The sequence below is a fragment of the Phascolarctos cinereus genome, unplaced genomic scaffold (genome assembly GCF_003287225.1).
Source record: "Phascolarctos cinereus isolate Bilbo 61053 unplaced genomic scaffold, phaCin_HiC Scaffold_1;HRSCAF=81, whole genome shotgun sequence".
In the NCBI taxonomy this organism is placed as follows: Eukaryota; Metazoa; Chordata; class Mammalia; order Diprotodontia; family Phascolarctidae; genus Phascolarctos; species Phascolarctos cinereus.
Window position 1 is genome coordinate 117,566,260 of NW_027555514.1, and position 25,851 is coordinate 117,592,110.

Below are 25,851 nucleotides of genomic sequence, written 5' to 3' on the forward strand. Positions count from 1 at the left end.
GGCCCCCTGCTGTGAGGCTGGCTGCTGGTGCTGGTCTTGGACCTCAATCCTCTCCCATCCTAGGGAGACAGACCTTTCCTGCCTTGCTGGTAAGCTGCTTCCTGCTCCTTGATCAATTCTGAGATAATTTTTCTAGTTGTTTGGAGGAGAATTTGGGAGGACTTCAGAGGGTTCCTTCCTCACTCCACCATCTTGGCACTAGAAGTGAGCTGTATCCTTTAAAACACTGCTGCAGAGATGCTGCAGATGGAATCTGCCTACTGGGGAAACACAATGACTCTTGCTTATGTGGCTGCCACAAATGATAAACATGTGACATTTTGAGTACTTATCATTTTTAGTTGGAAGGATCCAACTTGACTTTCTTGAGGAGCAGTTGCTTAGCATTGTATTCTTTGGTGAAAGTTATTAATAGTTGCTTCCAATGACTTTGGCCATTGTTTACAAATGAAATGATAGAATGTCCTGCTCTGTCTGTTTCTTTCTAGTTGGCGCTAATCCATGCAGCAGAAGTGCCTCCAAGCCAGGCACAGAGCATAACTGTCTATCATAATATACTCCAGTGACCTTAGCTGCCAACCTTTTGTTTTTTCTCCCAAAAAAAGCACAAGGTCATCTTCACTTTGAAATCCAAGTAAAAGCTTTTAAAATTTTTTTTGTTTTGCTTAGGTAACATGCCAAATCATTTACTTCATACTGGTATTAAACTAAATATGCTATATCATTTTAATAGGATTTATATGAAACTCTTTATGAAAAGGAATTCTCTTATTAAGAACATTGAGAGATCCATTGGAGCTTGAATAAGCACACGGAATAATTTTAATTAGAAAGTCTGAGAGAAAGCCTATCAGTGAGGAAAAAGAAATGTTAAAGTTACATATTATTATTACCATTTACCCTCAATTAGCCAATGCCAAATGAGGAATAAGTTAGTTCATGACTCATATTTGCCTTTTAAGAGTCTCGTGAACCTGGGATTTTTTGGCCTTGGCTCTTATGCATCTTGTGCCCCATAAAACACAAATACCAGCACCCCTTTTGAAAAGTAGTGTATAATTATCAAGTACATAGAATTAAGATATACATTGCTCACCCTGGGGAAAAAAAAAAACAAGCTAAATATCTGCATGCTAATTTTTTTTCCCCTGGGAAATAAGCTTAACTAGATGACTACTTCCTAGGCTGGTTAGCTCTTATACCTCTTATGAATTACTTAAATGTTATAATCACACAGAAAAAAAGCATACATGCATAAATGTGGTGGGTAAGGTTAAAGTTGTACAGAAGGAGACGCTTACATGCACCCTGAGAGCAATTTATGCAAACAAGGCTGCAAGCTGTGGAGGTTGATGACAAGAAGACGAGAAAAGAGACATATTGAGAAAGGTGAAGAATTCAAAGAAACCAAAGCCAAGGGACCTCAAGGGGAACAAAGGACATGGCCATCAGTAAAGGAGAAGTGCTTCCCCATCTCTTCTCTGGGATCAATATTAAGTAGCAGAGTGTGTGGCCATTTTTAAAAAAGTGTTTTCATTTATAGTCACTATGTATTCTTCTGTTGGTTCTAATTACTATACTCTGCAAGAGTTCATATAAGTTTCTTTGAATCATATTTCTCTGAATTCCTCACACTAATGTTTTTTTTTTTGTTTTTTGCTTTTTGGTAAGGCAATTGATGTTGCCCAGGGTCACACAGCTAAGTGTCAAATGTCTGAGGCCATATTTGAACTCAGGTCCTCCTGATGCCAAGAACAGAGCTCTATCCACTGTGCCACCTAGCTGCCCCTACACTCATTTCTTACAGTATGATGCCATAACATCACACTAATATATCCTGGTTTGTTTAGTTGTTCCTCAGTTGATGGGTGCTGACTTAATTTCAAGCTCTTTGCTACCATGAAAAGTGATTCTATGAATATTTTGGCATCTACAGGGCATGAATTTTTGTCTTTGACCACCTCAGAGAAGGTATTTAGTAGTAGGAAACCCTATGTCAATGGATAGTAATGGTTTAGTAATTTGTCACACATTATTCCAATTTGTTTTATAGAATGGTTAGGCCAATATAAAGCTCTGATTATGGTGTTTAAATGTTCTTGTCTTCCCATAACCCCTTCTGAGTTGAATTTTGGACCTTTTATCCTTGCCAGTTTACTTAGTGTGAGGTGAAAGCTTAGAGTACTTTTAATTGCATTTTTATTGGATACTTTTTGATGCAATTATTTACAGCAATTTTCATGTGTGTGTTAATTGTAATTCCTTTGAAAACAATTCTTTTGACTATGTATCTATTGAAGAATGGTGAACTTTCACTTTATTTTATTTTTTCTATTTTAAATATTTTATTTCCTCCCCAATTACATGTAAAAACAATTTTTAATATTTATTTTAAAAAAATTATTGAGTTCAAAATTCAATCTCTCCCTTCTTCCCCTTCCATCTCCCTGAGATGGCAAGCAATCTGATACAGATTAAACATGTGCAATCATGTAAAACATGTCCATATTAGTCATTTTGTTCAAGAAGATTAAGAAAAGGAAAAAAAGAAAGAAAAAGAAAGGATGAAAGAAGAGAAGGAAGGAAAAAATAAAGAGAAAGAAAAAAGGTAGCATGCTTCAGTCTGTATTTGGATGACATCAATTCTTTCTCTGGAGGTGGCTATCATTTTTCATCATGAGTCCTTTGGGATTGTCTTGAGTCATTGCATTGCTGAGAATAGCTGAGTCATTCACAGTTCTTCATCTTACAATATTGCTGTTCTTATGTACAATAGTCTGGTTCTGTTTATTTCACTTTGTATTAGTTCATGAAGTCTTTCTAGGTTTTTCTTTACCCTGTGTGTATCTGTACATTAAATGTGTTTCTTATAAACAGCATATTGTAGGATTCTGGTTTTTAATCCATTTTGCTATATACTTCCTCTTTATGGGTGATTTAATCCCATTCAGATTTATTGGTATGATAACTAACTGTATATTTCCCTCCATCCTATTTTTGAACTTTCATTTTAAATGACTTCCCTTGGACATTAGTTTCAAATAAGATTGCAAGGTCATATATTATCAAGTTGGAAGGCACCTGAGAGACCATTGAGTCCATATCTGGATAAGAATCCCCTTTACAACATACCTGACAAATGGTCATTCAGACTGTGCTTAAGTTTCCAGAATTGTGTGCATCAAGTAGCATATGCAATATTATCTAAGTTACATATGAGTGAAAAAAGGAGAGAGAATGGTCATGTAATGGAAGTCTGGGATAACAGATGTAGAGTGCCTCCAACCTAAGGTCAAGTAATCTAAAGGAATCCCTTCTCCTCCTCTTAGTACATCAAATGAGCCCTGTAGGGAAGAAACGGGCCATCAATGCTCAGAGTAACAGTGCATGTATCCATTATGGTCCAGCAACATAAAAAGGAGTATCTACATCAGTGAAATAACAGGCTCAGTGAGGTATTAATTATATTTGCCTATAACACAGTAACAATATGGATGTTTTTACTTAATTCCATGGCTCTTTATTTTCTTCTTTTTGAAATCAACAGATTTAAAAAAAACCATTATATTATAACTCATGATCTGGAAAAGAAGGTGAAAATAGAACTCCATGGAATTGCCCATATTACATTAGTATTGGAGGTATTGATACAGGGAATGATTGCTTTTAAATCTAATAACTTTATAACTGGATATCAGTCAAATGTGTTTATGAATGGAAACCCAGTCTGTATCTCTTTCAGCAGCATTTCTACAAAAGTTAAAATAAGATAGTATGCTCCCTGATACATTTCCGACAAACATTCTTCATAAGCCTTGTGTTACTCATCCCTTTATAAAATTTCCTCATGTTTCCAACCTAGAAGAACAAGTCAAAGGAAAACAAAGAGCAGCCTTTTAAAGTTAATATTATTGCAATGATCACAACAAACTGCTGTTTCTATAAATTTTACAAGCTAGGATTTATCAGAAGAAAAATGGATGCTATGGACGAAGAATTTAGTTGTTTGTTTTTTTTTTAAGGAATCTGAGAAAGCCCTTGTGTCAATTCTTTATTCTAGGCCTGCTCTGAAGGTGATAAAATATTAATACTGTATGTCTTGTATGGAATCAAAGATTTCCCTATTGTAAGGGGAGGATTTTCTTTATCACAAAGAGAAAGAGTTTGCTGGAGCTCTGGAGAGTGCTCCCAGCTCCTTTCCTCCATAGGTGGTCTCAAACAGAGGCCCCAGGCGTGAAAGAGGAGTAAGTGTGTCAAAGATAAGGTTGAAGCTGGAATCTGGTGCTGGTGGCTAGGTAACTGAGACACAGAGATAGAGTCCTGAGGTCAGGGATAGCCATAGGGTGCTTGTAGTTCAATATTTCTCAAAGGGAAGGGACAGAAAGGAGGTCACAGACTTCCAAAGAGACCAAGGGGATAGTCTCAGGGAGGTCAGAGAGATCACAGCTGTTTGATAAGGATGCTTATATGTTTTGTTGCTGCTGGTCCTTCACAAATGGTTACCATTGACTGTTTCTCCTCCTAGTCACTGAATCTCATTTTCTGCCTCACCTTTCTCCTTATCGACTATGACTCAATGATTTTACCTTTTTGCTTATGAGTCTGTCTGTCCTAAAGTAATTAAATTGTAGAATTATTTTCCTACATGGAAAATACTGTCAGAAGGAGTCTTCACAGGAAGATAGAACACTGGGTAGGTTCAGAACCACAGGTTGGTTACTGGACACTGAAGGCAAAGCAAAGGTCATGGAATGGAGTCAGGACCAGAGATGTACATTGCTGCCAGAGGACCCTCTTGTAGAGGAAAGAGGCCTGGGTTTGGAATCAGAGGATCTGGGTTCAATCTGTACTGAACCACCTACAAACCACCTACAAGTTTTGTAACCTTGGCTAAGAAAATGCTCAGTAAACTCCAATAACTCCCAGTTTTCTCCAGGATCAAATAAAAATCCTTTGTTTGGCATACAAAGCCTTTTTGTAACCTAGCCTCTTCCTATTTTTCCAGTCTTCTTATGCTTTATTCCCTACCACATACTCCAATCCAGTGACTCTAAATCAAGACACTAGAACTAGATATTCTCTCTCTGACTCTGGACATTTTCTCTGCTTGTCCCCAATGCCTGGAATGCTCTTCCTCTTCATCTATGCCTCCTAGTCAAAATTCCCTGTCTTACTTCAAGTCCCACCTAAAATCCTGTCATCTACAGAAATGCTTTCCTAACCCCCTTTTCTAGTGCCTTACCTCTGTTAATTATTTCCTATTTATCCCACATATAGCTTGTTTGTATATATTTGTTTATTGTCTCCTTAGATTGTAAGCTCCTTGAGGGCAGGGACTGTCTTTTGCCTCTTTTTGTATCCCCAGTGCTTAGCACAGTGGCTGGCACATGGTGGACACTTAGTAAATGTTTATTGATTGATTGATTGATGGACAATTTGGTTTCATTTAAAATGATTTAACTAGTCAGGTGGTTACAGAATCATTCATAGTGTTTTACTTATTTTATATTTGCAAAGAGCATTTATTCTCCTAGAAATCTAAGAATTGCCAGCAATAGCTGTGCTACTGAGCCATGCAAATAAAATAAGGAGTGTCGGATTAAGGTGGTTTTATTTGGTCTCTTAGGATGAGGTTAAAGCCAATACCAGTGTTTGCGTTTTCTAGTAAATTGGCATTTAGAAAACATGATGCAATCATGAGCTTTATTATTATGTAACAGCAATCAGGGAAATGATTATATGATATATGATTATATGATAAATATGATATATGATTATATGATAAATTATATATACACACAGACACACACATATATGTGTATATATATATATATACGCACATATGTATACACACACATACACACACAGATGTATATATATATATATATATATATATATATATATATATATATACACACACACATACATACATACATACATACACACTATGGCAATGTTATCAGATAGAGGTTTTGTTCCCACATATGAGAAAACCATCCCTCTCTGATGGTGATGAAGATGTTTTGCGGAAGCAACACACACAAATTTGGGGTTCAGGTGATAAGATTATATATCCTGATAATGGGCTTAGTTGAGAACAGATAATGAGTGCCAGATGTTGGAGAAGGCTTTCCTAATTTCCTGAGTTTTCAAAACTCAGATGTGGTGGAGAAGTTATTCTATCAGTACTAGGCTTGGATAAAGCTCAGGCAGGGGGGAGATTCTTATCAGGACCACAGCCTGGTGGTAGGGTCTAACATTAACTAAGGTAGCAAGAGAATGACTCAAGGCTCCTGCAATAGGCCAAGTTTAACCCATGAAAAACTGTAAACCTTATCCACCTGACCCAGGATTAATAGTAGAAAAAGTATAACAGTCTGTTTTGCCTATATTTTTTCTGTTGGCTTAGGACCACTTAGGCTACGTGCCTCCATATTGGAGTCCTATCATTATAAATGTATTAAACAATATCCATAGCATCAAAAATAATCATAACATCAACTATATGAAGTTTATAATTATCACAAGTGGTTTCACTTTAACTGATTCCATTGAAGTAATAATTTGGACAATGCTATTAAAATAAACAAAATACTTCTGTCTTTTTATTTTCAGTTGATAAGAGATACTGCCCTCACACATTTGCATATTATATTATGACATGTGAAAAGCATAGTTTCTGAGATTTGCATATATTTTTTCACCTTGTATGTCTCCCATAATTCTTTTTCAACTATATATCTTCCTAATTTTTTTCTTTTATTAGTCTTTCCCTTTCATACATTCTCCCCACACCTTTGCTTCCTTGAACAAATTTTAAAAAAGGAAAAGGAAAGCCCTGTGTATATATGTGTGTAGTCAAGCAAAACAAATTTCCAAACTTCTACTTTGATCATAATAAAAATGTATCTCTCATTTTGTATTTTAAGTTCATCATTTCTTTTAAGTTCTTTACAGGCGATGAATAGCATCTTTTATTAGTCATTCCTTTGAACTTGTAGGTTATCATTGTGATGATGGTAGTCCTAAAGTCTTTCATAGTAGAAATGTATATATATATACATATATATATACATATATATATGTATATATATGTATATATATATACATATACATATACATATATATGTATATGCAATATAATGATCATATATCATTATATAAATATAGATCATTCCCATTTAACAGTTGAGGAAACTAAAGCAAACAGAGGTTAAGTGACTTGCCCAAGGTCACATAGTGTCTGAGGCTGGATGAAACTCAGGTCTTTCTGACTCCAGTACCAGCAGTCTATCTACTGTGCCACCATCTATCTCATGTATATGAGAATAAGACATGATTCCTGGCTTCAGGGCTTACTTAGTTGGGGAGATTGTATGTGTGTGTGTACATACATATATATGTATATGTGTATATATGATATATACAAAGAAAGCTAACTATAAAAGGTACCATATTTTTTGCTTAGTGTGTAATATAGCCAATAAAATGCAATAGGACAGATCACCAACATCCAAACTTCGGGGTTCTGGAAAGACTTATTAGAAGAAGCAGAGTATTAGGGCTTGAGATGGAATTCTTGTGGGTCTCTGGTATGGTTTTTATATTGTGTAATGGGGACTCAATTTTGATATCAGAACTGGTTTCAAGCTGTGCCTTTGCCCCTGAATATTCTGGTGACTTGGGTAAGCCACACTCTCCCTAGGCCTCAGCTTCCTCCTCAAAAGGAGGGAATAATATATAAAAATGAGAGAGTAAGTCTGAATGCCCACTGAAGTTCCTTCCTCTTCTGAGTCTTCAATACTATGATCTTCTGCTACATTTGAAATTTGCAAAATTTATAAAAAGGAAGAAAAGCGAGTAATAGCAAAAGTTTTATGCCACAAGGAGTGATTATGTTCAGGTTATGTTTCACGTTGGTATGAATCTACCTTAAATTAGAAACTCTGATTTTACCCCTTAAGGTTATTAACTCTTATAATTACATTAAAGTTTAATTGAGAAGGTAGCTCAAAAACGCAGGATATAAATGGAGAGAATTCTTCTAAATTGGGTGCTTGTATTTAAATGCCTGCCGTTTTGGGCTTAAGATCTCAGTAGGCATTTGGATATGTATGTTCAACAGGGAGGGGATGTAAAAAGGCATTTCTTCTAATACAATAATTACTTTCTGGGCAGCATTGCTATTAGTAAAGCATCTTCAGCTGTCATGTTCTTCCCATGACAATGTGAAAAGCAGTCTGGTAGAGAGAACAGGACGCTGCACTGGAAGCCAGGTCTCCTACTTACCAGCTGCTTAATAATAGGTGGATACTTTCAATTATCTGAACTTCTGTCACTTCATCTCTAAAATGAGTATGATAATATGAGCATGCACTGGCTTCATCACAACGTAGTACCTAAATACTTGAAACGCTATGTAAATGTAAGCAGCTCTTTATGATAGTGGGCAGCTAGGTGGCACAGTGGATAGATGCCTGGCCTGGAGTCAGGAAGACTTCTCTTCCTGAGTTCAAATCTGGCCTCAGACACTTACTAGCTATGTGGCCCTGGGCAAGTCACTTAACTCTGTTGGCCTCATCTATAAAATGAGCTGGAGAAGGAAATGGCAGATCACTCCAGTATCTCTGACAAGAAAACCCCAAATGGGGTCATAGAGAGCTGGACACAACTGAAAAATAACTGAACCACACCAACTCCATGATATAATATAGCTCTGAAGCAAGCTCAATGGCTGGAAAATCTGGGTTTAAAATCTGTCATATACTTACTATGTGACCCTGGCCAAGTCACTTAAACTCTTAGTACCACCAGGTACTTAGCAGGTACTGAGCTGTAGCTGTAATAGGATTTTTCTCAATGAGATTTCCCTTAGGTCTACCCTTCCACCCTGCAAAAAAATGTGCACATGTATAACATATAGAAACGATCTGTCTCCTAGCATGTGTATGTGTAAATATGTGCATATTAGAATTCCCACCTAAAGAAATGCCTCCTAGTGCACCATTCTATATTTTCTATACTGTTTAAAATGAATGAAAAAAAAATCAACAGCTGTACTAAGCTCTGTGGAGACAAAATACAAGAGAGGCAGGCCCTGACCTTAAGAAGCTTTAAATTCTAATAGGACAAATCAACATATTTAGTAATAATAGCCAGAGAAGGGAATATTTGGGGAGACTCAAGGATGATGAGTTGACTGACTGATATGCCCTTCCCAGGAACAGTAGTACTAGGGTAGTGGTGATTTGATTATTCATCTCAGAACCAGAAGTAGAGAGGTGTGTATGTGTTTGGGATGTGGAGTTCAACCTTACCTACAGAATTAGGATGGATGTTAACTTTGGTCTGATATGGTAGTCTGGGCCAGCTAGCTATAGTGGAGTAATTGAGTTAATACTCACTAACTCACCAGTCAGAAAAGCCCCGCCCTGGAAGGGAGTTCCAACACTAAGTAGATTATATTTTTTTTTTTCCCAAGGAATGGTCGTATTTTTTTTTCTGGTGATTTAATCCATAAGTGCTATTCTTGGTGGGGAGAAGAATGAGAGATAGCAAAGTTGCTAGATAGATGGCTGGATGCATTATACAGTTATTTTCTTTGCTATTGTGAACTTAATCATTAACAAACACAAATATTTCAATTTGCAAAAAGGAACAAGAGGATTGAATAACAAACAGTGAAATTATTTTATATACAGTTTAATATAATAAGAATAATAATAAGAATGACAATAGCACAAAATATGTGCCCACTCTGTGTCAGGTCCTGCGTGAAACTTTTATTTGATCATTTGAGGATATCATTTCACATATATTTGATATATCAGCAATTTTGTGAGATAAGTACTATAATTAATTGCATTTTACAGATGAGGAAACTGAGACAATCAGAGATTAAATGACTTACCTAGGGTCATCCAGCTGGTAAGTGCCTGAGGCCAAATTTAAACTCAGATCTTTTTGACTCCGTGCCCAGTGCTCTATCCATTGTACCACCCAGATGCTACACACACACGTGTGTGTCTTTGTGCATCTCTGTGTATATATCTCTATATATAGAAACGTACATATGTATATTTATGCATGTATATATGTCTATATGAATACATACGTACACATATATATGTGATTTAAGAAGTTGTTAACAAAATTGCTGTATTTGTGTCCCTTTCTGCACTTATTTTTTCTGTGAATATTTAAAATGTTTTATGGATCACTTTTTTTGACAAGTGTTGATTCCACATTTATAAAGGAGTACAACATAATTTAAATGTAAGCTTCAACAAAAGCTAGGAATGTATTGTTTTTAGTCCTACATCTCTGGCATTTCATTCACTGTTTCTATTGTTTCTATTCCACAATTCTCTAATAATAATGGATATCAGTCTCCTTTTGAAGGAAACCATGATCTATACTTTTTATACTTTTAATAGACATGTATGAATCCTATCATTTGCAGTTTATCTCTGATGCCTATTGGCTTCCATCAAAGCCTACAGCTGTGGTTTGACTACCCTTAATCTCAATTTTCTCCTCCATCAAATAAAAGGTCGGATTAGCTGATTTCAAAGGTGACTTTCATCTCCAAATCCTAGGATCCTGTTACCATTTTGAAATTTCTAAGTGGTTTTAGCAAGGCAATTGCCTCGAGAGTGGAGGTATAGACATAAAATTTTCTAAGCCACACCTTGAATATGAAGTAACAATAAAAAAAGAAATTAATGAAGCATAGTAAAAATTGAAATGGCAGTGAGCCTGGGCAAAAGAGCCATGTGGGGATTCTTTGCTTAAGTAGATGTGAAATATTTTAATTTATGTAAGTGGATGTTAAATATTCCCATGCAACTCCTTAATTATGTCTAACTTTCTAGGGCAAACATTTTCCATGACCACTTCATATCTCATCGACATCATCATCAAAAACATTTTGAAACTATCTAATGGCACATGGTATGTACCACATGGTGTTGGTGAAATGAAACATACACTGGCCCTGCCCTCTAAGAGCTCAATGACATGACAAGGAAGTGGTTTTTACCATGATTGTTTCCCATTTTATGCTACATATACTATTATCACTAAATGATAGCAACACTTGTGGAAGATATGGGTTTGGTTTCATAGAGAAAGATTCTTCTTGTCAAGTACAGTGGTGCACACCTATAATCCCTACTACTGAGGAGGCTGAAATTGGTGGACTGCTTGAGTTTGCGCATTCTGAGCTTAGGCTAAGCCAATTAGGTGTCCACACTAAGTCAATCACCGATATGGTGAGCCATGGGAAAGGTGGGGGAGGTTAACAGTTTGTCTAAAGAACTTAGGTCATAAATGGAACAGGGCAAAGCTCTCATGGTAATGAGTAGTGCAATTGGGCCCACTAGTGGCTACTGTATTTCTATGCTGGCAGAGGTAGGGAGGGCCAGTCTATCTGTCTATCTACATACATACACGCACGTATGTATGTATACATAACACATATATGCACATATTTATATATGCGTATGTTTTTTCCTTCTGTAAGGATTACTGCAAAGTCTAAAGTCTATAGATCCTTGAAGGCCAGAAGCAATTTGAGGGAACAACAGTATTTTAGTATTTTTGACAACACAATATAATCTATAACTGGAAAACAAAAGAAGTAATGGAAAGTCCATATGCTTCATTTGAGAAATTTATGTCAAGAGAACTTTAATAAAGAATCCAGCCTCTTGAGTGGAACAACTTTGGTGAATGTAGAGAAGGACATGAAAGGGAGCCACACGGAATGGGTAGATTTGCTTGAGTTTCGATTGGCATCATCGGAGAATGTGCCCATATCTACATGGTCAAAGTTGTTCTGGAGTATGGGATCCTGCACTAATATGATTATCTTAAGCAAATGTGCATTGCCTCTTCCAGCCATATAACTGGTCTTTTGGTATGACACTGGCCCCCAGAAGATGTTACCAAGTTGCTATTTCAAGAAAATTAATTCAATTGTCATTTACTATGGATTCCTCAGTATCTCATTCTAAAAACTACCTGATACAGTTCACTGTTCCTAGCACAGATACCCATTAATCAGTTATAGAAACTGCGACTGTATCCCTGTCTGTGTGTATGCACGCACACACAAACACACACACACACACACACACACACACACACACACACACTGACATGGGGAAAGATAAATGCAAAATCATAGACGCAATTGGTGAAGATGGTTAAGAACTAGCTATTTTCAAGTTTGTTCTTACAGTCCTTTATCTTCTCAATTTTTCAGACTTGTCTGTGTAAATAATAGGTAGCGTTTGATGATCTTTACGCTTGGATCAGATACAGTCTCTGGAATGTAGAGCTCTTCATGACCTGACCCCTTCTTCTCCCCTCAGTCTTTTAACACATCACTCACTTGAATATGTGTGTATGTATATGTACATGTGTATATGTTTATATATTCTCTCTTATTAGAATGTAAGCTCCTTGAGGGCAGGAATTGTTTCTACTTTTTCTTTGTATCCCTAGCAGTTGGCATAGTAGGTACTTAAATGACTGACTGCTATAGTGGATAGAATGCTAGACTTAGAATTAAGAAGACCTGTATTCAAATTCTGCCTCTTTATATTGGTAAATGTGTGACCTTGATCCTGGGCAAATCAATTACTTTCTTTGTGCTTCAATCAACTCCTTAGGACAGATCTTACTAAGTCTTAGCTCATAGAGAGTCTCCCATCATCCCTTTTCCACCCTCCTTCCCCAATCCAGAGTGAGAAAATCATGTTTCCTTTATTTATGCCTGTATGCTCATCTCATTTGGGGTAAGTCAGAAAGAATGCTTTTCATTTTAACGTTTACATGGCACAATTCTCCTACCCCTACCCCTTTCAGGTTTTAGAGTTTAATCAGATAGATCCTACACATGTTAGTTAGCATACACTATAGATGCATAATAGATGTGGCATGAGCTCCATCTGTGATATGTTAATGTCTATGATTAAACCAACTGACAGTGCATCAGGATGGAGCTTGGGATTTTTCCAGCCTTTCCTTGAAGCTGCCTTTCTGTTTTTGAGTGCAATAGAAATTGGCTTCATTGGTAGTGAAGTAGAAAATAACTGGTCCATAAATTTTCAAGCAGCTTACAAACACAAAGGGTTTATGAAAATAAAAATAACATATTTAGCAAGTTCAAGGTTGGTTTCAGGTGAGCAGGCTCAAACTTGGCAATAAGCATGAGTACTAGAGGCAGGGTTCTCTAACCAAGCATTAAAATTAGAATGGCTCAAATAGTTTTGAAAAGAAATAAGGAAATCACAGTGCAAAGGAAAGAAGAATCAATGTATAATAGGATGACAAAAGTTATTTCTCCTTTGCTAGAATCAAGTTAAAATATGTTGGATCAAAGAGAGGTAAAAATGAGCTTTTAGTCTACTTTTCTTTGCATGGGGACTTTGGCTAACCAAAAGGCATCTGTACTTGGGTTCTCTTAGATTTGCTTACGTTGATAGGAAATGGTGCCAGTGCAGCTTTAAAGTCAAATATTCCAGGAGATTTGTGATCTCATAGACATGATTATTTCCTTTAAAAATATAGAGTGAATACACCCTGCCCATCCAGTGCTGCCCTTGTCTACATTGACCCATAAATTTGCCAGAGGTGTTCCATCCAGTGTTTTGGGAGACTTCTGTGTATTTTTGTGACATTGTGTGAAGACCAATGGGGGCAAAGATGATCCACTGACTGAGCTATCTTCTTTTTCAGTCATATGTTACTCCAATATTGAAAAAAAAAACCAGTCCATAATGTAAGCCATAATGCTCAGACTATTATGGCCAACAGTCATATCCTGTACAATTTTTCAGAGCATTATAATTTCAGCATGATGTAACTCAGGAGTAGCTTAGTGTTCTATTTAAGGAATTTAATGATCTATGGCAGCTTTTTAGATACTTCTTCCTCAAGTTCCACACAGGAAGCATATGCTTAATTGAGGTATGCAAAGCTTTAGGTGACCCCATTTGCTCTCACAGGGGACCGAGTAAGCCATGCTGACTTTCTGTAAAAAATTAACCCAGAGCATTTTGAGAGTTCTTGTGAAATAGTAATACCTGATTAGCCCATCAATCTCTTTTATTTGTCTTGAATCAGGAATAAAATGTTGAATGCCATGTCACCATGAAATGATAATTCTCCAAGGGTATAACGTACTTCCTCTTGGTGTGGAATGGAATTTGATTAGCTATCACTGTGATTAAAGAGACTTTTTATAGTTTCCTGGCAAACATGGTAAAATCACAAATATCAGTGATTAGTTAAAGCCCTTGGGGGTTTAGATCTTTTGAAAAGTGGATTATAAGGAGCCAAATACAATTATTTTTAACGTTTATGAAACAGAATTTTAAATATCACTTCAAGCTCTCTAATATACTAATATTTCTCCAAACTGTCTCTGCATGTGTGTACTCCCCCCTTACCACTTTTCCTGTTGCAGGCCATGATTTACAAACACTCCATTACTACCAGAGAGAAGAAAATCTTTTAATTTATGATTCCCACTCAAATTTAAAGAGAGAACAAAAGGGACGACCCCAAGTAACTAATAATGTACCCATGCTCCATTTTTGAATAATAGATTTAGTGAAAAATATCTTGAAAGGGTTGATTAATAATATAGCATAAGCAAGTGGAGAGGGTTTCTCTTTTACTTGATTCAAGGCAAAGTGTTCAGTCAGTTTTCTAAAATTACTTGAATTGCGTGTATAATATATCGGGATCCAGAGCAAAACTGCGTTTTGGGTAGAATCTATGAGAAGGGTTTCATTTGGCCCATGGGTTTATGCAATTATAGGGCCAAACAGGCAACACGGAATAACGAATAAAGACATGGCCTCAGAGGCAGCCACAGCTGGATTATATTCTGCATCTGAGCAAGTGACCTAACCCCTCACTACCCGCAGACAACTTTCTAAGATCAAGATTCAGATCAAGTCCATGTCTGCATTGGTAGAGTAAGTTCCCTCACTTAGGATTACTAAATAATGCTTATAAATCACAGATCTGCCATGTGAGTTTAATTAAACTATTTTAATGTTTTAATTCATTGTCCACCATGCTCCTCTTCCCTTCAAAATCCAAATAGAGCTGCATCAGGAATTTTGTACTAAAGGAATATCAGAAATATCAATGGGATAGAACAATATCACTGGCTGTGAGAGCTGTTGCTAATTGATAGCCCAGGGAGCCAATGACACTATGCTGTTATACTTGAAGTCTTTAGGAGGGTCCTTGCACTCTCTTCCTCCTCCAACAATTCCACAGAAGTCCAAGACATAACAGTGCAAGGATATAAAATTTCCTCTGCTTAACTTTGATAACACTGAAGTAACCATGGCCACTCCGAAATTAAGTGGCTGTGGTTACTTTGGTGTCACAGTCGCAGCATGTATACATTATGTATGTGTATATATTATGTGTGTATGCATGTACATATATGTATATATGTGCACATATGCATGTATTGTGTACAGTGGGTACATATGTGAATATATGCATGCATACAGATATGTATATGTACATATATACAGGTACAGATTTATGTATACATAGAAGTGTATACACATATACATGTACAATATATGCGTGCATACATATGTATTTGTATAAATGTATGCACATACATATGTGTGTCTATATATGCATATGTATACATACACACCCCTATATATCATATTGTATCTGCCCAGTTGTTTACATGTCGATGTTGTCTTTTCACTTAGAATGTAATCTCCTCGAGCTGTGTTCAGCTTTCCTTTGTATCTTCAGTCCCTCACAATGTCTGACACATAAACAGCTCGTACTGAAGGCTTGTTGACTTGTCTTGACTTGACTCACATCCATTGTTGGAATAGTTGTAGGAGAGCAGGACCCTGAGAGAATGGAAGATGCCAGCATTTTGATGAGGGCAGGAAGCCCCAGGGCACGTGGAGATAGTAGCTAGGTTTAGTGAGGAGCCCTAACGGCATCAGGGGAGGCACATATATAACATTCATGCGCTGGCATGGGAACCAGTTAGGAGGGCAGAAAAATGGAAAGGGGATTTTAGGGGTAGAATATCCCATGAATTGTCTGATGAGGTCCCTGTTTTCCTATTTTTGTTTAACTCTTGTTGTTTGGTTGGTTATAAGGGAAGACTCAGTTTTGAGGAAAAGGGAGTATACATAGGGTGTCTAAAGTAAAAACAAAATATATCATTCATAGTTAATTTTAAGACAAGATAATGGAGTGTTCCATAGGACAAACTTTGACTCTTAAAAGTTCTGTCTGGGGTCAATGCTATTTGCTACTTCATGTCACAAAAGATTTCAGGACAGTGACTCAAAATTGAATATCATAGAGAATGACATCTGACATGATTGCTTGTGTCTGTTTTATTGAAAAATAAAGGTCCTGGCCCTTTTATCATTTTTGCTCAATTCTGCTCTGAAGCAGGATGAAAATTTGGAAGTCAGGTGCTATTACAAGTGGTAGAATAAGATTACCAACAGAAATCAGCCTCATTGGTAGTTTAAATTGTGCCCAGTTAGCCAATGCCACTTGAGCATAAGTGAAAGATGTAGCTATAGAAAAAAAGGGCAAGGCTTGTGGAAAATGTGGAAACATCAGTTTGATATTGAACTGTAAGGAGGGAAATGCAGTCTAAGCAAGGCCAGAAGAAATTCCTAGACTATTTAAAGATACATTTCCTAAGAGCTGGTCAGAGAGGTAGCAGTGATAAAGAATCAGTCCCATATAAACTAGGGTTCCGTGTGTGTGTGTGTATGTCTATATCTATATCTATATCTATATCTATATCTATATCTATATCTATATCTATATCTATATCTATATCTATATCTATATCTATATCTATATCTATATCTATATCTATCTATCTACATATCTATATCTATCTATATCTATCTATCTATATCTATCTATATCTATCTATATCTATATCTATATCTATATCTATATCTATATCTATATCTATATCTATATCTATATCTATATCTATATCTATATCTATATCTATATCTATATACCTATATATCTATCTATCTATATATCTATCTATCTAGAAATCTTCTAGCCGAGGGAAAGAAAACAATGATTTCTAAAGTGTTTTCTTTTGATGTTTTGATTTTGAGCAGAACAGTACTGAGATCAGTGTGGTGTAACATAACAAATATACTCGTCTTGGAATTAAGAGAAAGATGGGAATGAATTCTGGTTCACTCCTGTCCTTGTTCTGAAGAACAGACAAGTCACATAATCAGTCTCAACTTAAGTTTCCTTGTCTGTGAAATGAGAATAATGATTCTTTTCAGGACCTCCTATATCAGAGGGTGGTTGTGAAGATCAAATGAGATAATGTGTATGAAACATTACATAAATGTCTGCTGTTGTTACAGGTGTACACTTTTTTTTGGCTTGTCAATATTTTTATTGGGCCACAAATATCGGTCAACAGAAGAAGCCCAATCCTAAAAATATGTTAAAATATTTTTGCACAGTAAAAAAAAAATAGAATTCTTACTGAAATTTGGCACAGAAAAATTTCTTTTGAACTGTTGACTTACATGGCTACAATAAAGGAAGAAGAAAAGAAGCAAACATTACCCCCTGTTGTCTTTTATTTAATGATTATTTAATGGATTTGAAGTATGAGATCAACTTCCACAAGACATACCGTTCAGATGTTCTCCTTGTAATGTGGACCAGAATCCTCAGATACTAAAATAAAATAAGCTAAGAGGGGAAAAATATGGAGCCAGAGGATGGTGTACCTATGAACTATGGAAGTTTTACTGTAGGGCAGCTTCTGGCTTTTTAGTCTTGTTTTGACACTCTGATTGATCAAAAGTTGTTTGTTCAAAGAGGTCTTGATTGCTCCCAACTTTGGTGCTTTAAGTGGAAATTCCAGGGTAAAGCAATGAAAGTCAATCACATAATTTGAGCCTGGGGGGAAAAACATTTGCCCATTTGTAAGCAGTAGTAACAAGATCCTTCCTGTGCAAACAGACATATGTCTCTTCCCAAAACGCAGATTAAACCCTCTCTAGTTTGAGCAGAATTTGGGGGCCTGTGGATGCACAGCAGGTCCCTCTGTTGCTGCAGATTTTGTTGTTAAAGACAATGACAACAGAGTTCTGAAATGACAACAACCCCCTCCCCCCAATATTTATGTAATACTTTGATTTTTATGGACATTTCATTTGAGCTTCACAGAATTATAAAACTAGAGCTGTGAAGGACTTCAGAAGTCATCTAGTACAACACCCTGATTTTACAGATGCACCCATCGTACTTCTGAGTCTCCTCATGTGTCCTCCACTTCTACCTCCATCTATGTGTTATCTTCTACAACATATTTATGAACCCCTGGAGAGCTCATTTTTTCTATTTGTTTGCCCAGTTCTTACCATAATGCTTGTAATTTGGTAGGTGCTTAGTAAATGTTTGTATTTTCATTGGTTATAGATGTTGAAGCTGAGGGTCAGGGAGTTTGTGACCTTCTCAAGGTCATACAGTTAATAGGTAACAGAGGAAAGATTCAAACCGAGATCCTCTGACTCCAGAGTCAATGATCTTTCCAGTTATTTCATACTGTCTCACATCAACCTTATTATTATTTTCATTCTACAGGTAGAAAAACTAAAGCTTAGAAAGTTTAAGCAACTCGCCTCAGGTCACATTGCTAAGTACATGCTGGAGGCAGAATTTCCAACACTCTGTTCAGTATGCTCTGTGTCTCTCCTAGATGTCTGAAGAGTAAACTTAAGCCAGAATTCTCTTCCCACATTCTCACCCCAAAGGGATCAGGCAGCTAGGTGATGCAATGAATACAGCACTAAGCCTACATTCAGAAAAATTTGGGGTCAAATTTGGCCTCAAAACATACTAGCAGTGTGACTCTGAGAAAGTCATTTAACCCGTCAATTTCCTTATCTCTAAAATGGACATAAATAGTACCTGCCTCATGGGGTTGTTGTGAGGATCGAATGAGATATTTGTGAAGTGGTTAGCACAATGCCTGCTGCGTAGTAGTTGCTTAATAAATGCTTGTTTTCTTCCTTCCCTCCTTCCCCTCTTTCCCTTTCCTTCCTTCCCCTTTCCTTTCTTTCCCTTTTCTTCCTCCCCCTTCCCCCATTCCTTCCTCCCCCTTCCTTCTCTCTTTCTTCCTCTCTTCCTTCCTCCCCCTTCCTTCCTTCTCTCTTTCTTCCCCTTCCTTCCTTCTCCCTTTCTCCTTCCTTCTTTCCTTCCCCCTTCCTTTCCTCTTCCTTTGTCCCTCTCCCCTCCTTCCCTCTCTCTCTCCCCCCCATTCCTTCCTTCCCCCTTCCTTCTCTCTTTCTCTCTTCCTTTCTCCTCCTTCTTTCCTTTCCCTTCCTTCCTTCTCCCTTTCTTCCCCCTTCCTTCCTTCCCATTTGCTCCCCCCTTCCCTCCCTCTCTCTTCTTTCCCTCCCTCCATTCCTTCCTTCCTATAAAAAGAAATAAAGCTGAAGACTAAACCTTTAGATAATTCATTGCAGTCAACCATCAGATTTGGATGTTTAAAATTTATAACTTCTGGGATTCTGGGGAAAATGGACTGGAAAACATCTGGAGTGTCCTTCCAGGCCCTTGCAACCAGATTGTAAATACTTTTTTCAATTCAATCATTTGAATTTTATTTAAAGGCAAATTGGCACTTGCTGATATATGGGGAGCCACATTGCAATGTGCTTCTCAAAGGTATTGCCTGTTCTAACTCAGTTACTGCATTGGCTATATTCTGACTTCTTTTCATGAACCTCCTTTGCAAATAAAACCAATGGCCATAGGTAGAAGGAGCCAAATGATTATGTCAGTCAACTTAACAGTTATTGTGTACCTGCCAGGTGCCAGGCACTGTGGGAAACAAAGAAAAATAAAAACAAAAATAAAAACAACTTATTCATAGTCTAATGAGTGAGATAGCAAAGAATTGTGAACAAGGCAGCTAAATTAGGTGCTGTGAAGCACTTAGAGAGCTGTCAGACATCAAAGATACCACGGTCATCCACTGCATCCTGGGCTGCTGCTAGTTGTCTTGATTTTTATCTTGCCACTGGCCTTCAGTGACTCTGGAAGAGATAGTGAGGCTGATGACTTGTGCAACTCTGCCTCACTTAAATCTAGTTTATGTACAAGTTAAGAGATCATCCCATGATGTCATTGGTCCTCTTCAAAAACAAAAGATGAACAACAACAAATTCTCAGGTATAAATTGAGCCATTGCTGTGTGCAGCATCTGATGTTGTTGATGACTTTTTCTTCCTGGATGCTCTTTCCACCCTGGGTTTTCATTATTTTCTTCTCTTGATTCTTCATCAGCCCATTTGATTCTCTTTACTCTTTCTTGCTGTATCCTCCTTTTCATGCCTAATAATCATGGTTGTCCCCTGGGGATGCCCAAGATTCTTTTCTCTTTTCTCCCTGTACTTCTTTGTTGATGATCTTATCCCTTCCTATGGGTTTAAACACCATTTCTTCACAGATGATTCCCACATCTCTATATCCAGCTCTAGTCTCTCTCCTGAATGTCAGCACCACATCATCAGCTGCCTATTGGACATTTCAATTTGCATATCCCACAGGAATCTCAAACTCAACAGTCCAAAACAGAATTCATTATTAATCCCCACCCACACATCTACCATTCTTCTAGTTTTTCTTATTTCTTTTGAAAAGATAACCATCTTTTTAGTCACTCCAATAAACAACTATGGTGCTATAGTCAACTCTCTCTTGCCCCAAATATTGAAACATTTGCCAAAATTATCATTTCTGTCTCTGCAATATGTTTCTATCTCCAGAAATATCCTATCCTTTCTACTTATGTAGCTAATATGTTAGCTCAAGCCCTTATAACCACATGCTTAGACTATTGTGATAGCCTCTTAATTAATCTCCTTGCCTTGAGCATCTCTCCTTTTCAATGTATCCTTCACACAGCTGGCAAAGTGATTTTCATAATGTATAGGTCTGGCTATGTCACTCTGCTATTCAATAAATGCCAATAACTCCATATTCCCTATAAGATCTAATATAAAAATCTTTTTTGTCATTTAAAATTCTTTAGAATCTAGTCTTTCCCTGGCTTTCCAGTCTCCTAACACATTACTTCCACACCTGAACTCCCCAGTCAATCTATAGTAGCCTAGTTGTTCTCCATACATGATAGTCCATCTCTCATATCTGTACCTTTATACTGGTTGTACATGCTTAGAATGTGTTCCCGCTAATCTAAGAGGCAGATAGGCAGCACAGTGGATAGAGAACTGGATTTGGAATTAGGAGGACTTGAGTTCACATCCTACCTCAGATACTAATTATCTGTGTGACCCTGGGCAAGTAAATTGATTTCTTTATCCCTCAGTTTTCTAATCTGTAAAATGAGGATAATAATAACATTTACCTTCCAGGGTGGTTATGAGAATGAAATGAGAAAAATGTTTTAAATTTCTTTGGAAACCTTAAAGTTTTAGATAAATACAGCAACAACAACCACCTTTACATCTTACAATCCCTGATTTCCTTCAAGACATAACTCAAGTGTAACCTGTAGCAGGAGGTCTTTCCAAGACTTACTACTATTGATGCCTTCCCCTCTAATGCTATCTTGTATCTGGTCTGTATATATCTTGCATTTATTTATGCACAGCTCATCTCTCCCTTGGAATGTAAAGTCCCTGAAGACAAGGACTAATTTTTGTACCCCTAATGTTTATCACTATATTACATATATATATATATTATATATATATATGTATATATATATATATATATATATGAGATATAATAGATACTTAATAATTAAACTGCTGGCTGTTATTATGCAAAAAAGCCTAAAAGCATGAGATATGACTTATGCCCTTGAAGAACTTAAAAGGTATTTGGGAAGATAAGCCATATATACAAGAAGCAAAAGAGAGAACATAAAGAAATTTGCTATCTGGGCCAAATTATAGGGAACAAGCAATAAGTTCTTCAGCAGTTAAAATAAGAGATAGATTACTGTGAACTTCAGTGGAGAGAAAAGAGGTTGGAGTGAAGGTAGGTGGGCCTTGAGTTTGCCCTTGAAAGACAGATTAAGATTCAGAGGAGAGAAACATGGGAAAGATACTGCAGATAATGATAAAAAGCTTCATCATTGGAAGGCATGGAGGTAGGGATGGACATTGCAGGTATGCATAAGAGGCTAGGGACACAGTGATGAGAAATTCAGACTAACTAGAGCAAATGAATCACAATAAGGAATAGCAGTGTAATAAATTTGGATAGGCCAAGTGGGGTCCAAACATAGAGGGCCTTGAAAACAAAGAAAATGAATTAAATTTGAAGTATTAAACAATAAGGAACCTTTGTCGATCCTTAAGTAAAGAATAATAAGATGAAAGCTATGTTTAATGGAAATTTGTCTGGTGTCATATGCCACTTGTCATTACTTTATAGGACTGGGGTTTTCATGATTTGCTTTATTTCTTCAGCAACACTGACTTTGCATTTACAGGAAGTGGCCACCAGGTGGACAAGTTATTGAACCTCATTTATAGGGTTGTAGTCCAAATAGGCTTCCCTTTGGCATGGATATTTGTGTTAAAGATGGCACTTTTGTAATGGAAAGAGAACAAGATTTGGGCTATCTGTTTCTAACCCCTGTTAATAGCCTCTCATGATTTAGCAAGGAGAAAGGAAAAAAAAAACTGAGTATGATCAAGTAACATACCTACACATGAGTAGCTTGAATCACTGTGATTGGCACATATATTCAATGAAGATTGGACATTAGTGTTTATGAAGGGTTTTAACTATGTTATTTCATTGGGTCTTGATGATGGCCATGTGAAGGATATAGTATAGGTATAAGTAATCAAATATTGCCATTGTCAGGTATTATTATTTTCATTTTATAGATGAAGGAACTGAGGTTTACAAAGGTTATGTGCAGACTCAAACCCAGGGCCTTTAATTCCAAGTCTAATACTCAAGATATATTTGTTGATTGTCTCCTATGTCTAAGACACTGGTCTAGACATGTGAAAAGACAGCTAATGATATAAAGTATAGTGTTACACGAGATAACCTCTAAGGGGCCTTCAGTTTTATATCCCACAAGTTGTGCAAAGCATCATTCCTTAAGTGTTGGAGAAGTGTTATTATGCTGCCTGTGGGCTATTTGATACCACTCATCACTTCTATGCTTTGCCATTTTTAATGTGGAAAAGCATGGAATCTGAAAAAGAATGTAGAAATAATTGAATAAATTATTATAGTAATCAGTATCTATGATACCATGATTGAATAATCAATTATATATATATATATATTTTTTTTCTGTCTCTTCCAAATTTTTGATTCTGTGGAACAATAGTTGCAAAACCATAAGATGCCAGTAATATTTGACCAAAATAATCATTTAAATAGGACCTGCATTTTCCTTACAGTACAGCAGAATGATGTGGTAAAAAGAACTCTAAACTGTGTGCCAGAAAATCTTATGCGGTAGTTCCAATCCTCAGCAGCTATGTGATCTGGAGCAAGCAATTTAAGTTCCTTCATTTGTACATGGGGAGCAATAACATTTGCCCTCTCTACCTCACAATAATTTTAAAAGAAGAACATGCATTATAGGATATAAAGTACTATATAAATATGAGTTGTGTTACCATTCTTTTAATATTGGGTAAAATTTAATAGTCATAATTCAGACTTTTAAAATAAATTCAGAAACTCAAATAAAATGTCTCATTTTGAAGTAAGGGTTAAGCCACAATCCAAAGGATTATTATTTATTTTACACAGTTTCAAAATCAGTGTGATATTTTTATAAATATGATTGTATTCCTCCAGTGGCTTTCTACTTTACACTGTTTTATATAGTGAATTAAAAAATGCATGAAGCTCATCTATTTTCAATTTTCTTGTTAAAATGCGATTGGATTTTTCTCATGATAAGTTCATAATCACTGCTTTCTTGTCTGTCATTCCCTTAATGATCGTCTGTTCAAATCAATGCACCCAAATCAATAAAATAATTTTCAGATAATGGAAAATCTGGTATCTACTTGGCCCTGAGTTTCTAAAGAATTGCACTAAAGTATTAAATAAAAAACAGTAGACAAGTAATCCTGAATTGCTTTTATTTCCCACATTGATTTTTATAAATGGAAAAGGAGAAGGCATAGGGCAAGAGGAAAAAAGATCTTGAAAATGCAGTATATGAAACAGTAAATCAAGTGATGATGCATAGGGAAGCAGATATTGGATCATATTAAAAACAGAACCAAAGAAAGGAAATTTTTGACTTAATTCAATTCTCCTTCATTAGTAAATATTTTCTAAATATTTATCATGATAATATTATCTTTGACTTTATCGATGGACTAATAGTGTCCAGAATGAGAATGATGATAGTGATAGTGGTGGTGGTAGAGAACGAAGAGGAAGAATAACTTACATAGGTTTACAAAGCGCTTTACACATATTATTTCAGTTGATCTTCACAATAACTCTGTGAGATAGGTACTTTTGTTATCTTTATTTTAAAGACGAGGAAACTGAGACTGAAAAGGTTAAGGAATATAGCTAAGTAAGTGTCTGAAGTGGGATTTGAATTCAGGTCTTCATGCTTCCAATTCCACCAGTCTATCACTGTATTACCTCATTGAGTGATAGTCTTACTGTATTCTGGCTAATCAGACCACATCTCATATTGCATTCACATCCAGGTTCTATATAATAGGAAAGGCATTGACAAACTGCATTATATTCAGCGCTAGGTGATAGTGATGGATGAGGAGAGGTCTCAAAAACACAAGGATCAATTTGAGAAACTAGTGATGTATAACCTAGGCAAGTGAAGAGTAGGTTAGGGAAGAGAGCAACATGATTGTCACTTTCAAATACTTGAAAGGATGAAAACTTGTCACATGGAAGAAGAAGTAAACTTTTTTTTTGGAGGTCTGGCCAAGTATGAGTAGCTTAAAGTTACAGGGGATGAATATTATGGCTCAGTGAAAGAAACAGCTTCTTAATAATTAGATCTGTCCAAAAGTATAATGAGTTGTCTCACTATCTGGGGATGGAGGTAGTACCTTCTCTGTAAAAGGAGTTGTTTAAGCAGAGACTGGATGTTGTAGAAAAAGGTAATGTATCTACCTGGAGTTGGACTTGACCTGTAAATTCCCTTCCATCATGGGTGTGCTGATAAATGTTTAACCATCGACTCTCCAAAAAAAAAAAGCATGAAGGACACACTTTTAAGTTTAATCTGTATTATTAACATTTTCCCCATCACTTTGTCAAGTCTAGACATCAACAAAACAATAAATCAAACCCTGATTTATAGTGTTTACTGATTTCTGAGTTGCAATTGTTTACATTGAAAATCTAACAATTGACTCTTCTGACTCCAGCACTTCCAACTGTAAAACTTCCCTTGGAAGTTCCTTCCAACTCTAAGATTCTGTGGCGATAATTCTTTGTGCACAGCATTGTGCTGGGTGCTGAAGGGAGACACGGTTTCTGTTCTTATGGACATTCTAGTTTCATGACTGTCTGCCTCAAATGCCTGAAACAACTTTGGGGCTCTGTATTTTAAAGAGGAATTTTTTTTAAAGGAAGAAGTAATAGAATCAGAGATCCTTGAAATATCAATGAATTATTAGTAAAATGGGCAAAATGGAAGGAAATTTGGATTAATGATCTGTGATTTCACTGGTGTGAGAACTCAGTTCAGCCTTGCAGATCATAATCCACACGTAATTTAGATGAGCCTTAGAGAGCTGTCTAAGACTCACAGAGTCA

The 25,851-nt window shown here is 36.5% G+C and overlaps 1 protein-coding gene across 1 annotated transcript in view; it reads left to right on the forward strand.

Annotated features, from left to right (window-relative positions):
* GRM8 (glutamate metabotropic receptor 8) overlaps nt 1–25,851 on the forward strand; it is an 886,817-nt gene that overhangs the window by 546,828 nt on the left and 314,138 nt on the right.